A 17,993-nucleotide genomic window follows, 5' to 3' on the forward strand; every position below is an offset into this window, starting at 1 on the left:
AAGCAAAGCTCGAGGATGCAATCCGCCTCACGGACTCGTCCCCGAAACCCTCTGGGATCAGCTGAAGACTGCCATACTGCAATCCTCTGAAGAGGTACTGGGCTTCTCCTCCAGGAAAAACAAGGACTGGTTCGACGAAAACAACCAGGAAATCCAGGAGCTGCTGGCAAAGAAGCGAGCTGCCCACCAGGCTCACCTTGCAAAGCCGTCCTGGCCAGAGAAGAAACGAGCCTTCCGTCGCGCATGCAGCCATATCTTCAGCGCAAACTCTGGGAGATCCAAAATGCGTGGTGGACTAGCCTCGCCATACGAACCCAGCTCAGCGCGGACATTGGCGACTTCAGGTGTTTTTACGAGGCTCTAAAGTCTGTGTACGTCCCCTCACCCCAAGTCCAAAGCCCGCTGCGCAGCTCAGACGGCAAAGTCCTCCTCAGCGACAAGATCTCTATCCTCAACCAATGGTCAGAACACTTCCAATCTCTTTTCAGGGCCAACCGCTCAGTCCAAAAATCCGCCCTGCTCCAGCTCCCTCAACAGCCCTTAAGGCTAGAGCTGGATGAGGTCCTCACCTGGGAAGAGACATATAAGGCAATTGAACAACTGAAAAGTGGCAAAGCAGCAGGTATGGATGGAATCCCCCCCAGAGGTCTGGAAGGCTGGCGGCAAAACTCTGCATGCCAAACTGCATGAGTGTTTCAAGCTCTGCCTCAGGACCTTCGTGATGCCATCATCATCATCACCTTCCCCAGAAATCTGAACCCTGCCCCCTGATTTAGTTTCACTTGTATAATGCAGACATCTCTGTTATGGTGTTGGTGAGCTGCTATTTTGAAGCAGGAAATATGGAGAGAGTATTTTCAAAGCATTGTTATGTCAGGAGTGTCAGTATCTCAACTGGAGGAACAACACCTATATTTCAAAATCAAACAAATGCACACTCAGTGCCAAACCTATTTACCTACTTTCCCAATCTTTCAAGATGGAGAAGACAGTGAGTTTAAAAGGCATTAACAAATGCACAGGTGAATGAAGGAGAGCGGAAAGTGGAAATTTAGATGTCATTCAATCGACCTCCTTTCTTCTTAGTTCCTATCAAGTTGCTCTGGGATCATTGTAGCCCAATTCATCAAGAAAGTTGAGAAATGGGGGAGTCACGTGATGGAGTAGTGGCCGGTGGGGGAACTCCAGCCCTCTCCGGAAAAGTTAAAAAAAGACAGTGAAAAAACAAAGGCACAAACACAAAAACCAAAATAAAGTGAAAGTAAAGGTGTGGAGAAAATGGCAGCGAAGAAACAAAAGCCAAAAGCAACGGGAAGAAGAGAAGAAGAAAAGACGTCAGAAGAAGAAGCTGAAAGCCTTACCTGTACAAGGAGGCCCGCCGTGGACAGAGAAGCCCGCTCCCTAAGGTCAGTTGAAGCCCTGAACTCGGGACTACAAAAATGGCTCACGGAGCCAAACAAAAGTGCGCAACCGCGCATGCGCAAGACAAAAATAACACTCACGGGAGGGGGGACCAGCTGAGGAGTCGATCTGAAACTGACATCCACAACAAAGCAGCAAGAGGAAAACATAGAAAATAACGAGAACAAGAAAGAAGAGAGTAAAAAGAAGTCAAAGAAACAACAGATGACCAACCCAGAGGAAGAAGACCAGCATCAAGACACTTCTAGTAAAAATAAGAAGACCAAAAATACCCAACAAAATAAAACAAACAAACCAACAAGAAAATCAGAAGAGACAGAGGTAAAGGACACAGATCCTGGAGTGGACTCAGAAGAAGAAGAAGAGGTAAAACACAGAGAAATGGAAGATGAAGGGAAGGGCAAGTACATGGATATATTTTTTTTAAGAATATATGGAATCAGTAAAAGAATGGAAATCACAAGAATTCAGTGAACTAAAAAGAAGAGTAAAAAGTACAGAAGAAAAAATGAATAGATTAGAGATGATCATGTCAGATATAGGAAAAAGAGTGGACAAGGTGGAAGAATGAGAAACAGCCATAGAAATGGAAGTAGATGACTTAAAAAAGAAATTAGGAGAATCTGATAAAAAAGTTAAAGAGACACAAGAGCTGTTAGCTCAGAAGATAGATATAATAGAAAATTATAATAGAAGAAACAATATAAAGATAGTGGGCCTTAAGGAAGATGAAGAAGGCAAGAATATGAGAGAATTTATAAAAGAATGGATCCCCAGGGTCCTAGGATGACCAGAATTACAGGAAGAAATGGAAATAGAAAGGGCACACAGAACATTAGCCCCTAAACCACAACCACAACAAAAACCAAGATCCATTCTAGTAAAATTCCTAAGACATACAACAAGAGAAAATATATTGGAGAAAGCAATGAGGAAAATAAGAGAAGACAAAAAACCACTGGAATACAAAGGTCAAAATTTTTTTTTCTATCCAGATATAAGTTTTGAACTCCTGAAGAAGAGGAAGGAGTTTAATACAGCAAAAACGATCCTATGGAAAAAAGGATATAAATTTATGCTAAAGTATCCAACAGTACTTAAAATAGTTATTCCAGGGCAGCAAAACAGACTATTCTTGGATCCGGAGGAAGCACGAAAATTTGCAGAACAACTACAAAACAGAGAGATGAAGATATGTAACGAGAACAAAAATGACCATAAACTATAGGTATGTGTGTATGTATATATATATATAAAAAATAGAGTATAGATAAGAACTAAGAAGGGAAAGAAAGGGAAGAAAGGAAGTATGGGGGGAATTAAGAGAGTGACCTTTGTTATATATGAAGATTAAAATCTTTTCTGGGGGGGCGGGGTGGGGAAGAATTACGGTCACTGCGAAATCAGTTGACGCTTGCGAGTGAATTCGCAAATCCAAATGGAGAGGGGAGATGTGGTTGCCCGACAAGGGACAAAGGGCAACTCAGGAAGGGGAGGGGATAGTGGGGTTAAAGGAATTTTAGATAGGAGAATAATGGAAATATTTTATGTTTTAGAAATGTTGTCTTATAATGTGTTCAAAAAAAGAAAGCAGAAATGGATAAGAAGGAAAGGTGATGATGAGGAAACGGAAAGGAAAGATAAACAAAGTATGAAATGGCTATGTTGAACTATATGACTTTAAATATTAATGGAATACATAGCCAAATCAAATGGAAGAAACTGCTAAATTTACTGAAAAAAGAAAAAATTGATATAGCATTCGTACAAGAAACACACTTAACTGAAGTGGAACATAAGAAATTAAAGAGAGATTGGATAGGACATGTAACAGCAGCGTCATATAATTCAAAAGCTAGAGGAGTAGCTATATTAATCAGTAAAAGTGTACCAATCAAAATAGAAGAGGAAATAATAGATCCAGCAGGGAGATATGTAATGATAAAATGTCAGATATATTCGGAGCTTTGGAATTTACTCAATGTATATTCACCTAACGAAGAAGATCAAAAATTTATGCAAGATATCTTTTTGAAGATAGCAGACACGCAAGGGAACATACTAATAGGAGGGGATTTCAACCTTAATTTGGATTCAAACATGGATAAAACTGGGAAAAAAATTAACAGAAAGAACAAAGTAACCAAATTTATAATTAAATTGATGCAAGAAATGCAACTTTTGGATATATGGAGGAAACAACACCCAAAGGAAAAGGAATATTCATATTATTCGGGTAGACATAAAACACTCAAGAATAGACCTATTCCTGTTATCAGCTCGCATGCAAGAGAGAATTAGGAAAACGGAATATAAAGCTAGACTATTATCGGACCACTCACCCCTGTTATTGACAATAGAATTAGAGGACATCCCACCAAGAATGTATAGATGGAGATTAAATTCCATGCTACTTAAAAGGCAGGATTTTAGAGAATTAATTGAACGACAAATTAAAATGTACTTTGAAATAAATACGGAATCAGTGAAAGATAAGTTTATACTATGGGACGCAATGAAAGCGTTCATCAGAGGGCAAATAATAAGTTATGTAACTAAGATGAAGAAGGACTACCATCAGGAAACAGAGCAGATGGAAAGGGAAATAGCAAATATAGAAAAAGAAATAGCAATGAAGGAAGACACAACTAAAAGAAGAGAATTAGCAGATAAAAAAATAAAATATGAAACACTACAAACATATAAGGTGGAGAAGAATATAATGAAGACAAAACAGAAATATGAACTAGGAGAAAAAACGCACAAAATTCTAGCGTGGCAGCTTAAGACAGAACAAACTAAGAGAATGGTATTGGTATTAAGGAAAAAAGACAAGCAAATCACATATAATCCAACGGAGATTAATGAAAACTTCAGAGAATTCTACGAACAATTATGTCAAACTGAAAACGAAGGGAAAGAAGACAAAATAGATGAATTTTTAACTAGAACTACCGAAATTACAAACAGAGGAACAAAATAAATTAACAAAACCATTTGAAATAGAAGAAATACAGGAGATAATAAAAAAACTACCGAATAATAAAACACCAGGAGAGGATGGATTCCCAATAGAATTCTATAAAACATTTAAAGATTTATTAATTCCTCCCCTTCTGGAAGTAATCAACCAGATTGATAAAACACAAAGCTTACCAGATTCATGCAAAACAGCAATAATTACAGTAATACCAAAGACAGGGAAAGATCCACTCGCACCAGCGTCATATAGACCAATGTCTTTACTTAACACAGATTATAAGATAATAGCTAAACTATTAGCAAACAGATTAGCCGACTATGTACCAAAAATAGTAAATCTAGACCAAACTAGATTTATTAAAAAAAGACGAACAACAGACAATGTCTGTAAATTTATTAACTTAATTCATGCAGTAGAAGGAAATAAAGCTCCAACAGTAGCGGTTGCTTTAGACGCAGAGAAGGCCTTTGACAGAGTAGAATGGAATTATTTATTCAAAGTACTACAAAAATTTAGCTTACCAGAGAAATATATTAATTGGATTAAAGCATTATATAAGGGGCCATTGGCGAAAGTGACAGTAAATGGATATATATCAAAACAATTTAACTTAAGCAGATCAACAAGGCAGGGATGCCCACTATCTCCCTTACTGTTTGCGTTAGCCATAGAACCACTAGCAGAACTGATAAGAACAGAAAATAAAATAAAATAAAAGGGATAAAAATAAAAGACAAGGAATATAAAATCAGTCTATTTGCAGATGACGTTATAGTATACTTAGCAGAACCAGAAATATCAATAGAAGAATTACATAGGAAATTGAAGAATATGGAGAAGTGTCGGGGTACAAGATTAACACAAATAAAAGTGAAGCAATGCCAAGGAATAATGCGGATTTCTCAAAATTTAAGAAAAAAAGGGATCAAAAGAATAGAAAATTGTTTTTCGGGAAATAAATTATTATCCTTTGAACAAATGAAGGATAAATATAACTCACGATACAGTGTTGGCATACTACCAACTGAAATCCTACTTGAAGGACAAATTGGGAGGCAGTCTGAGATTACCAGAGGGAAGTAATTTTGAATATGTGATTACAGACACAATGATAATCAAAAAATTTGTAACAAACATGTATATTAAACTACAAGAAAAGGAGAATGAGGAAATAAATGGTAAAACTAAACAAAAATGGGAACAAGATCTAAACATAAAGATAAAGAATGAAACATGGGAGAAGTTATGCTCCGGAACTATGAGAAATACAATAAACACGAGGTTACGTACGATACAATATAACTGGATACACAGGCTATACATTACACCTCAAAAGTTAAATAAATGGGACCCAACAGTATCTGACAGATGTTTTCGCTGTAAAAAGGAAATGGGAACAACAATTCATGCAATTTGGACATGTGAGAATGTGAAAAAATTTTGGGAAGATCTAAACCAGATATTAAATAAAATAACAAAAAGTAATATACCAAAAAAACCAGAGATCTTCCTCCTAAGTAACATAAAAAAACAAAGAATTTGGACTTGATTTGGATGGAGCACAAAAAAGATTTGTTATGATAGCCCTAGCTGTAGCAAAAAAATGTATTATGTCAACCTGGAAATTAGAAGATAACTTGAGAATACAACAATGGTATATAGAAATGAATAAATGTATTCCATTAGAAAAAATAACCTATAATTTAAGAAATAACATTACAATATTTGAACAAATATGGGAGCCATACATGAAACACAATAAAGAAATCCTACCGTGGACATCTACCACCTAAAATGACAGAAGGAGAAGAGAATGAAAAGAACTGACTCAGTGGAATTTCTTGGTTATTTTTATTGAGTGACAACATTGTTTGACGGGTTTAATATATCTTATATTCTGAACTTTAAATAAATGGGAGGGGAGGTGAGGGAGGGGAAGAGGGAAGGGGGGAGAAAATGACACTATATATTTAAGAAGGAAAATGTATGTATCTTGATCAATATGGTTTATAGTGTGAAAAATAAAACATTTAAAAAAAAAGAAAGTTGAGAAATATTCCATGAGACTCCTGCTTTCCATGTCGTGCAAAGGCTTTCAGTAGTCAAGGTGAGTTAAGGCAACGTTTTTTAAATTGCAGTTGATATTCTCCCACATGTATCATGGTCAAAAATTTCAGAGTATTCCCATTGATTTAAACTCTTGGTTTTACACATAGTACACTTTCTCACAACCCATCCCATCATTCCATTAAATTAAAATTAAAATATCTTCAGGGTAGACAGTATTGGTGTGGGTATGGGTGGTCAAAAATAGGATATACTGATGAACTAACTTGGGTAAATCACTAACCATGGTTTTAAATGCTTGGAGATACTACAAACTGACCAATGAAGGCAGGTTAGCTGTACACCTTCTTTATCACCCTATCTACTTATGATGCTACTTTCAGGGAGCTATGGACTTGGACTCCAAGATCCATCTGAACATCAATGCTTGCCATTTAAAACATCACAGCACAGTGGAAGCCCTTTGACCTATAATGTTATGTCATAAGCCATAAGAACAGAAAAAGGCTATTCAGCCCATCAACTCTGATGCACCATTTAATCATTTTCCCACTCAGTCCCTCTGCCCAGATTTCTCCCATAACACTCAATTCAGTACAGCCAAATTACAGTGGACTCATCAACAAGGTGCTCTAAAAAAACCCATCTCATAGGCATTCAACAAATTATTTCTCTTGAGATCCAGTCCCAACCTGGTTTTCACAATCTATTTGTATGTTAAAATCCCCCATGACGACCATTACATTGCCCTTCTCAAAGTTCAAATTTATTGTCAGAGGACATACATGGTATCACATATAACCCTGAGATTATTTTTTTCCTGTGAGCCAGGCAGAATTTCCACTTATTGGTTGTGCAAGAACTACTCAAGAACATATGTACACATGAAAACAAATAAAGAAATGTAAACAAACTGACCCAAAAAAACCCCAATAAATTGCAAAAGTAAGAGTCTTGAAATGAGTCTTTGAGTTCAGTTCAGGTGCAATCCATCTCACTTATATAGGTCACTTCTTCCCTAGAAAATGTTCCAATGATCCAAGATCTTGAAACCCTGCCCACTGCACCATCTCTTCAGCCACTCAATAGTCCGCACGATCTTCCATTTCTAACCTTCCCTAGCCCATGACACCAGGAGTATTCCCGAGATTACCACCTTGGAGGTTCTGCTTTTCAGCCTCTTTCTTCACTCACTAAACTTGCTTTGCAGGACCTCGACCCTACTCCTGTCTATACCATTGGTACCAATATGTACCACAACCTCTGGCTGCTCATACTCCCTTTTAAGAATATTCTGCACCCACTCAGAGACATCGTGGACCTGACAATTCAGGAGGCAATACACCATCCTGGAGTCTCTTTAGCAGCCTCAGGATCTCTCTGTTCTACTGACTATCAAGTCCTCTTCGACAATTACTCTACTGATTTCGCCCTTCCTTTCTGAGGTCATCTCCCCACCCCCATCCCATCCCCATAGCCCTCGATTTTTCTTACATCCATTTAAGAGGCTTTTAAAAGTCTTTATTGTACCAGCCTCCACCATCTCTATCAATGCATTCCAGGTACCCACCACTCCCCGTGTTTTTTAAAAAAACTTACCTCTGTCATCTCCCTTAAACTTTCTTCCATTCATCTTAAACAGATGTCTTTTGATATTTGCGATTGTTGCCCCCGTAAAAGGGTGCTGGCTATTGACTCTTTCTATGCCCTTCAGGATATTCTAAACCTCTATCACTTCTCATCCCTCATCATTCCAAAGAGAAAAGTCCTATCTCTGGTAACCTTGTTTTCATCAGAAATGTTCTCCAATGAAGGGTCAGCCATCCTGGTAAATCTCCTCTGCACTCCCTCTAAAATTTCTACATTCTTCCTGTAATAAGGCAACCAGAAATAAATACTCTCCATTTTCCACTTGCACTTAGCTCCCAAGTTGCAACATCCTGCACTTGACTGAATAAACCTCCATATGCCATTTGTCTGCCCAAATTTTCAGCTGGTTTATGTCCTGCTGTATTTTTCCTCTCTTCCCACAATGCCACCATTTTTGTATCATTTAACTTACTAATCAGACTATTGAGATTTTCATCCAAATCATTTATTATGTATTAGAGACATCAATGAGTCTCAGCACTAATCTTGGTGGAACGTCACTGATCTCAAATCTTCAGTTAGAAAAATACTCATCCGCGACTATGATTTCTATGCTCAAACCAATTTTGTATCTAACTTACTAAATCACCATTGATCCTCTCATAATCTCCAATAACAAGCACATGATGTTTATGTCTATTTTATCGATTAGTTTAAAATAGTCTGAGTGGGTTAAACCTAACATGATAATTTCTCCTCTCGCTTCATTTGTGAACTTGCCTTGTGGATGGTTACTCTGTGAAAGGAGAGGGAAGGGGGTGGAGAAGGAAATAGGACAGAAGGATGGAGATGAGAGGGAGAAAGTGGGGAGTAGGCGAGCAAAAACCAGAGAAGTCAATGCGTCAGGTTGGAGAGTGCCCAGATGGAAAATTAGGTGTTGCTCTTCCAATTGACAGGTGGGGGTTGGCAGTGCATGAGGCCATGGACAGACATGTCAGAGCAGGAGTGAGAGTGAGGCACAGAACTGAAACGATTGAGCACTGGGAGATCCCTGTTACTGATGAGGACAGAGCGAAGGTGCTCAGTAAAGCAACCTCCCAGGGACTCATGGAGCACTCGTCCAGAGTTTAGTTGCTGTTGACCTCATTCAATGATGACAGAGCAATCTCCTGGCAACCTTTCTTGAAGGATGCTTAAACGCAAAGTGCAGAAAGATGCAACCTGCCACAGTCTCCGTGGAATAAGGTTCACACTCGTTACTCCGATGCTGACATTGCTATTGAGAGACACTTGGCTGATTCTTGGAGATCTGACCATGCAGCTGCTCAGACACTGGGTGCCAAAACGACGGGAGTACTGGTCCAGAATTTAGTTGCTGATGTTCCTGTTTGTTCCAATGATAACGAAGCAATCTACTGCTGGCAGCCTTTCTCGACGACACAGAAGGATGCTTATGTGCAAAGGGCATAAAGTCGCTTCATTTCACGTTAACACAAGTGTCAACTTCAGCACCAGTTGCTTGTGGCAGCACAGTCAACTTTGTTCATAGCCTCATTAGGAGAGGCGCCACTGAAAGGGCAGGGACCAGACTCCTATAACTCAAGTTCCTTTCAAATCTTCCAACTTTATTGAAGTGTGTTGTAACCCAGAATCTAAATTCATTGCATGAAACCATTTAAAAAAAAAACAGCGACTTGAGCAGGAAAATACATGGAAGCTGTATTTTTTCGCTCATTTGGATAGATCTTGAAATTTAATGACTGTTTTTGAATATGTCCATCCAGACACTAATACGGGAACCTTTATTATGCACGAAATGACTGACGATGATTCCAGAAAATCTAAAGGGCGAGTAAATGTTCCCACCTCGTCGTCATGTGTCAGCACATTATTTCAGACCATGTGGAGACACGGGGGAGACGCATAGAACATCTGAGCTCAACAAGAATGTCTGCACGTGCCGTATCGTTGGAGATCAGATGTTTTAATGCAACCGTCCATGGAAAATTGTCTAAAACAACGTCGAAAAGGAGCCGAGTGCAAGTGAGCAAATTGGTTTTTTGAGTATTTCTTCACCCTGCCCCGTTCGCAAAGCGGCGCCGCCTCCTCTCGCTCACTGCGGCTCCAGATCAATGCAGTTCCCCAGCGGCTGACCCGGCTGCTTCCCGTCGGGATTGGCGACGAATTTCACGCAGCGTCCCCAGCTTTGGTGGCAATGGTTGAATATCCAGCGCGATTTTTGCACCACATTTGAATGAAGCCAGTAAAGGACCAGCAGACAACGTGGGCCAGGGCGGAGGGTAAATTGCAAGTCCACAGAGACAGAACCAATCACCCAGGGATCAGCCTGAGACTGAAAATCAACCCATTTCAATTCTCCGCCCCGTTCCCATGCTGACGGGTCTGGCCCTGGGGAACATGCACTTCCAGGGACCACCCACAAATTGAAGGAACAACACCTCATATTCCGTTTGGGCACTCTCCAACCAGATGGCATTAACATCAGCTTCTGTTAGTGTGATAATACAGATCTATCACCAATGTACATAGTGTATATAGTTATAATATCTAGACTGTGCTTACAGCGATTGGCTGAGAGCTAAGCCACACCTATTGTCTGGGCCTTAAAGGGTTGTGTCCCTAGCCAGGTCGGATCATTCCGGACTGGTCGGCCACCTGTGAAGAGCTCCTGTCTTTTGCTAATAAAAGCCTTGGTTTCGACGAGCTCTACAGTTAGCCCTCTTCTCTCCCCTTCCTTTCATCTAGCTGGTCTCTCTTCCCTTTTCCCTCTGTCTCCTCCAGCTCTGCATTCATGGAGCCACCAGCTAAACCCGATCAAACCTCACCTTTCCTCTCCTGTGGTCCCCCCCCCCCCCCCCATCTATGTCTAATAACGGTCTTTTATTTCTTGGACTGCTCTCCTCTCCCAGCTCTTTGTTCCCTCCTCCCCCCCCCCCCCCCCACCCCGTCATCTATGTCCAATAACAGTCTTTTATTTCTTGGTCTGCTCTCCTCTCCCAGCTCTTTCTTCCCTCCTCCCCCCCCCCCCCCTAGCCTTTTTTATTCAAGTGCCTACCTAGTTTATGCTCAGGCCCAAAATAGAGCACAGAAGCAGCAACCCCACACCCACCCCCAAGCTCTGGAGAAGGAGAATACTTCAGTCAGGAGATGGAAGAACAGGAGTGCAGCCAGATCTCCTTCTGGTGACATACCACCAACTTTGCCTGAGGAGACCCCACTCCCAGAGGAAGATCACCTCCTGTTCCTAATCCCGAAATCAGTGCTACAGTTCACCAAAGCAATGAGCATTAGGGCTCAGGCTGATTGACACTGGACCCTAAGGATTGAAAACTCGAGATTCCAATAAACAATGGAGCTTAAAATAACAACCTTCAACATGCACAGTGTCAAACTATGCCAAAGTCAAGGCAAATGTGACTTTCGTAGAAGATTGTGGGCTGGCATACTATTGAAGATGCTCCCATCAGTTGTCTGCATAGTTGGGGGTGGGGGGAAGTAGATGCGAGTGGTGGGGGTGCAAGCCACTTTGTAACCACCAAGGTTAAGGAGGTGGTTGACAGGTGGCATCTCCTTGTGGTAGATCTAAAGTACTGCCACACCCTGCTCCTGCTGATCAATGTGTACACCTCACCCATATGGAACGAGAGACTGGCCATCTTCTCATAGTTCCCACCATTGGTGGTGGCATTTAGGCCGGTTGTTCTGGCTGGTGACTTCAACTGCATTATTAATGCAGCTGGATTATCCAGCGAGCAGACTGATCAGCTCCTCCAGACTCAGATTCAGATTTAGGGTTTATTGTCAGAGTAGATATATCACAAACCTGAGATTCTGTTTTCTGTAGGAGAGGAAGAATGTAGCATGAAAAAAACATATACATGTACACAAATAAAGAACTATAAACAGATAATGAATGTAAACAAACTGACTGTGCCATACAGAGAGAATTTAAAAAATCAATAAAGTGCACAAGTAAAAATCCTTCAATGAGTCCCTGATAGTGTTTATTGTTGAAGAGTCTGATAGTGGAGGGGTAGCAGCGGTTCCTGAACCTGGTGGTGCCAATCTTGTTGCACCTAGACCTCTTTCCTGATGGCAGTAATGAGAACAGAGTGTGTGCTGGGTGCTGTGGATCCTTGATGATTGTTGCTGCTCTCTGACAGCAGATTTCCCTAAAGATGTTCTTGATAGTGGATAGACTTTTGCCTGTGGTGTTCTGTGCTGTGTCCACTATCTTTTGGAGTGCTTACACACAGGAGGATTGGTGTTACCATACCAAACCGTGATGCAGCTGGTTAGCACACTTTCCACCACACATCTGTAGAAATTTGGCAGGGTTTCTGGCGACATACCAAACCTCTGCAAACTCCTGAGGAAGTAGAGGCTCTGATGTATTTCTTCACGATGCCATTAGTGGGTTTGGCCCAGGAAAGATAGTGACTCCCAAGAACTTAAATTTGCTCACCCTCTCCACCTCTGATCCTGCAATGATCACTGGATTGTATACCACTGGCTTTCCCTTCCTGAAGTCAACTATCAGCTCCTTAGTTTTGGTGACACTGAGTGCAAAGTTGTTGCTGGTCAAACATTCAGCCAAGTTTTCAATCTCCCTCCTGTATGCTGACTCATCACCATTCTTTATACAACCACTACTGTGGTATTTTTGGCAAAATTGTAGATAGTGTTATTATCATACTGTGATAGTACAGATCTATCACCAGTGTACATAGTGCATAGAGTTACTGTATCTAGACTGTGCTTACAGCGATTGGCTGAGAGCTAAGCCACGCCTATTGTCTGGGCCTTAAAGGGTTGTGTCCCTAGCCAGGTCGGATCATTCCGGACTGGTCGGCCACCTGTGAAGAGCTCCTGTCTTTTGCTAATAAAAGCCTTGGTTTGGATCAACAAGTCTTTGGTTCTTTCGACGAGCTCTACAATTTTATTAGCAAAAATAATTTTTTTTGAAAGGGATGGAGCGTTTAACTCGGCCAGAAAAACTTGATATCGATCCACAGTCAGCTACAGCCTTCAAAGCCTTTAAGTTCTGGCTGCTGAACTTTGAAAACTTCCTGAGATTCATTGAGGTGGAGGAGGATAACCAGCATCTAACAGCATTGCTGTCTATGGTGTCCTTGAGAGTCTACGAGAACATCCAGGATGAGACCACTTACACCGCAGCCATAAAGGTACTGAAAGAACTGTATAATCAACCAGTGAACAGAGTTCATGCCTGGCTCGTGCTTGCGTCGAGGAAGCAACAGCCCGGCGAGTCCAGCAGGGCATATTTACAAGTATTAAAGGCGTTGGGCAAGGACTGTAACTGTATGGACAAAACTGCTGCCGAGATCACAAACGATCTCGTCCAGGATGCCTATGTGGCTGGGCTCCGATCGAACGAAGTGAGGCTGCGCTTGCTCGAGCAAGGGGTAGAAAAACTAGAGGATGTGGCCCGGATTGCAATCACAATGGAGGATGCAGCCTTAAAGTCCACCGAGCTCTCTAGGGACTGGACCCCTCGTTCTGATGTGAGTAGAGTGCCCTTCTACCCTACCACTCCCCGAGATACTGACGGCCTGTCGGCTGCTGCTACCCTGCCCCGTGCAAACCCAAAATGTTATTTCTGCGGGAGGGACAAGCACAGCAGGTCCAAGTGCCCAGCAAGAAAAGCCAGGTGCCAGAAGTGCCTTAAAAAGGGCCACTTTGCTGCAGTCTGTAGGTCTAAAATGGCCGCCAGCAAACACAGTGCCTCGTGTGAAGCCCAATCACCATTATCCCATTCAAACTCTTCTTCCCCAGAGCTCTTGTCCAATGAGAGCGAGGGCTCCCCTGCATGGCAACGCCTGACGTCATGGAGACGCCGAACCCGGAAGGGGCAGCCCACCCTCACAACTATGATGTTGGCCCGCCTCTCGCCCCCGTGCGGAACACTCGACCCGGCCTCGGTCCCGACTGTGGAGCCCACTATTGCCACGGCCACGACCACCCCCGGGGCCGACGCTACCGCTGCTGCTGCCGCTGCCACAGCCACCCCCGTGGCCAAGCAGGTACTCACCCTAGCATCCATCGCCGACGACTGCCGGGGCCCGACCGCCGCCCTACCCACCGCCAACCGCGAGCAACTACAAACCCCACTACTTACTATTCACCCGCCAACGCCGCCACAACAGCACTTCCAGGAAGTCCTCCAACCTGCTCCTCTAGCGCTGACTACGTCATCCCATTGCGTGATGTCATCCCATTGCGTGACATCATCGCGCAAAACTCCCCTGTCAACTGCTTCAATAACACTAAACCAGCAATGTTCTCATCCCCTCACCAGAGCAATGGAACTGATTAAAGTGCATGGACACTACACCAATTGCTTATTTGACTCTGGGTCAACTGACAGTTTTATCCAGCCAGATCTGGCCCTCCGTTGGGGACTTGACATTATCCCCACTACCCAGAGGACCTCATTAGCGACGAGGTCGCACTCGACCGGGATAAAGGGGTATTACATCGCCACGCCGGAAGTACAGGGCGTAACGGTCACCCACTTCAAGTTATTCGTCCTTCCCCAATTGTGCGCCCCAGTGTTGCTGGGATTAGACTTTCAGTGTCAGTTCCGAACGGTGTCCCTACACTTTGGGGGACCCCACGACCCCTCTCGGTCTGCCATCGCCCCACCCCCGAAGCACCCGAGCAACCCGCCCCCGTGCCCCGGGGCCAATCCTGCGGCCTTTCCACACTCCGGATTGCCCCGCCAGCACTCTTCGCAAACCTCACCCCTGGCTAGAAGCCTGTGGCCACCAAAAGTCGGCAATATAGTTACGAAAACAGGCAATTCATTAGGCGTGAGGTGCGTAGATTGCTGGATGAGGGCATCATCGAACCCAGTTCAAGCCCCTGGAGAGCCCAGGTGGTGGTTGTCAAGAACGGGGAAAAACTACAGATGGTGCCTCGACTATAGCCAGACCATTAACCACTTCACGCTCCTGGATGCATACCCCCTGCCACGCATCACGGATGTGGTGAACCAGATCGCCCAATACCGCATATTCTCCACCATTGACCTACGTTCGGCCTACCACCAGCTCCCGATCTGCTGCGAGGACCGACCATTCACGGCCTTTGAAGCGAATGGGCGGCTACATCAATTTCTTAGGGTACCATTCGGGGTCACGAATGGTGTCGCAGTCTTCCAGCGGGAAATAGACCGGATGGTGGACCAGAATGGGCTAACCGTTACCTTCGCGTATCTGGACAATATCACCATCTGCGGCCACGACACGCAGGACCACGATGCCAACCTAGACAAATTTCTTCAAACTGCCCGTCGGCTGAACCTGACTTACAATTTGGACAAGTGTGTCTTCTGGACCACACGACTCGCGTGTGGAGAACGGGATAGTCATGCCAGATCCTGACTGCATGCGTTCCCTAATGGACACCCCCCCCCCCCCCATACCCAGAAAGCTCTCAAACGCTGCCTGGGCCTTTTCTCGTATTACACCCAATGGGTTCCACACTACGCCGACAAGGCGCGTCCTCTTATCAAGACCACCTCCTTTCCCCTCTCGACCGAAGCCAGAGCGGCTTTCGATCGATTCAAATCCGACATCGCTGCTGCGACACTGCACGCGATCGATGAGTCTGTCCCGTTTCAAGTCGAGAGCGATGCTTCCGACTTCGTCCTGGCAGCCACCTTGAACCAGGCCGGTTGGCCTGTAGCCTTCTTCTCCAGAACCCTCCAGGGTCCAGAGAGTAGACGCTCCTCGATCGAAGAAGCCCAGGCCATAGTTGAAGCGGTGCGTCGTTGGAGACATTACCCCGCTGGGAGGCGCTTTACACTGTTGACTGATCAACGCGCGGTCTCCTTCATGTTCAGCAACACCCAGCGTGGTAAGATAAAAAACGACAAAATCGGCAGATGGAGAATCGAACTCTCCACCTTTAACTATGACATCCTGTACCAGCCTGGTAAGCTCAACGACCCGCCTGATGCGCTCTCCAGGGGGACGTGTGCCAGCATACAGATGGACAGACTACAGAAACTCCATGAGGCGCACTGTCATCCAGGGGTCACTAGGTTTGCCCACTTTGTGAAGGCGTGCAATCTACCCTACACAGTCGAGGAGATCCGCTCCATGACCCGAGCCTGTTCGGTGTGCGCTGAATGCAAGCCCCACTTCTTCTGTCCGGATAACTCCCACGTTATCAAAGCTACCCGCCCCTTCGAGCGTCTTAGCGTAGACTTTAAGGGGCCCCTACCGTCGACCAACCATAATACCTACATCCTTACGCCATCGACGAGTACTCCCGCTTCCCGTTCGCTGTGCCCAGCCCAGACACCACTGCCACCTCAGTGATACAGGCCCTTCACAGTATTTTCGCCATCTTTGGATACCCCAATTCCATCCACAGTGATAGGGGGTCCTCATTCATGAGCGCAGAGCTGCAACAGTACCTTCTGGAGTGTGGTATCGCTTGAAGCAGGACCACGAGCTATAACCCACGCGGTAACAGCCAGGTCGAGAGGGAGAATGCCACCATATGGAGAGCGGTTACTCTGGCTCTCCGGTCTAAAGGTCTCCCCACCTCTCACTGGCAGGAGGTTCTCACTAGTGCCTTACACTCCATCCGCTCCCTCCTATGTACTACAACAAATGCCACCCCTCACGAAAGGATGTTCCTTTTCCCGAGGAAATCCGAATCAGGAACCACTGTACCAGCATGGCTCACCTTCCCTGGCCCCATCCTTTTGCGACGCCATGTCCGGCACTCAAAGAACGACCCCTTGGTCGACCGAGTGACTCTACTCCACGCGAACCCACATTACGCCTACGTTGAGTTCCCAGACGGGCGGGAGGACACTGTTTCAGTGCGGGACCTAGCTCAGGACGCGGGAGACCCAGCAAACCCCCCAACCCAACCCAACCTTCCCCAACTCTTTATTCCCCAGACCCCATGCCGCAACAGAAGGACCAACAGCACCCCAACGACCCGGGCCACCCTGTCGACAACACGACTGGGGAATTGAGCGACGGAGCAGTCGCACCCGACGAGCCCGCTGGTGACACCACCCCAGCGACCCCAATCCCGGCACCACGGCGGTCACCCCGGATGGTCAGACCCCCTGACCGTTTCAGGCCTTGACCTACCCCTTCCTTTCATTCTCTCCCTCATTTTTTGTTTTTTTTTCCAGGGTCAGTTCTCCAAGAAGGGGCGAATGTGATAGTACAGATCTATCACCAATGAATAGTGTATATAGTTACTGTATCTAGACTGTGCTTACAGCGATTGGCTGAGAGCTAAGCTACGCCTATTGTCTGGGCCTTAAAGGGTTGTGTCCCTAGCCAGGTCGGATCATTCCGGATTGGTCGGCCACCTGTGAAGAGCTGTCTTTTGCTAATAAAAGCCTTGGTTTGGATCAACAAGTCTTTGGTTCTTTCGACGAGCTCTACACATACCAAGCCACACAGTCATGGGTGTAAAGTGAGTGGAGCATAAGGCTAAGAATGCAGCCCTCTGGTGCTGCGGAACTGCTTGGAGATTGTGGAGGAGATGTTCTTAGCATTTTTCACTAATTGAGGTCTGGAGGTGAGGAAATCCATTATTCATTTACACAGTGGCGTGTTGACTTCCAGGTCTTGGAGTTTGCTGATCATTTTTGAGGAGATGATGGTGTTAAATGCTGATGAATACATCTTTACTCTTTAGGTGTTCCAGAGTTTTGTGGAGAGCCAGTGAGATGGCATCTACCATAGACCTATTGCTATGATAGGCGAACTGGAATGTATCCATGTCACTGCTCAGACAGGAGCTGATATGCTTCAACACCAGCCTCTCAAAACACTTCATTACTGTGCTACTGGTCGATCGTCATTAAGGCAGGTTACTACACTCTTCTTGGGTAGTTGAAGCAGAGTGT

The sequence above is a fragment of the Narcine bancroftii genome, chromosome 1, assembly GCF_036971445.1.
Source record: "Narcine bancroftii isolate sNarBan1 chromosome 1, sNarBan1.hap1, whole genome shotgun sequence".
In the NCBI taxonomy this organism is placed as follows: domain Eukaryota; kingdom Metazoa; phylum Chordata; class Chondrichthyes; order Torpediniformes; family Narcinidae; genus Narcine; species Narcine bancroftii.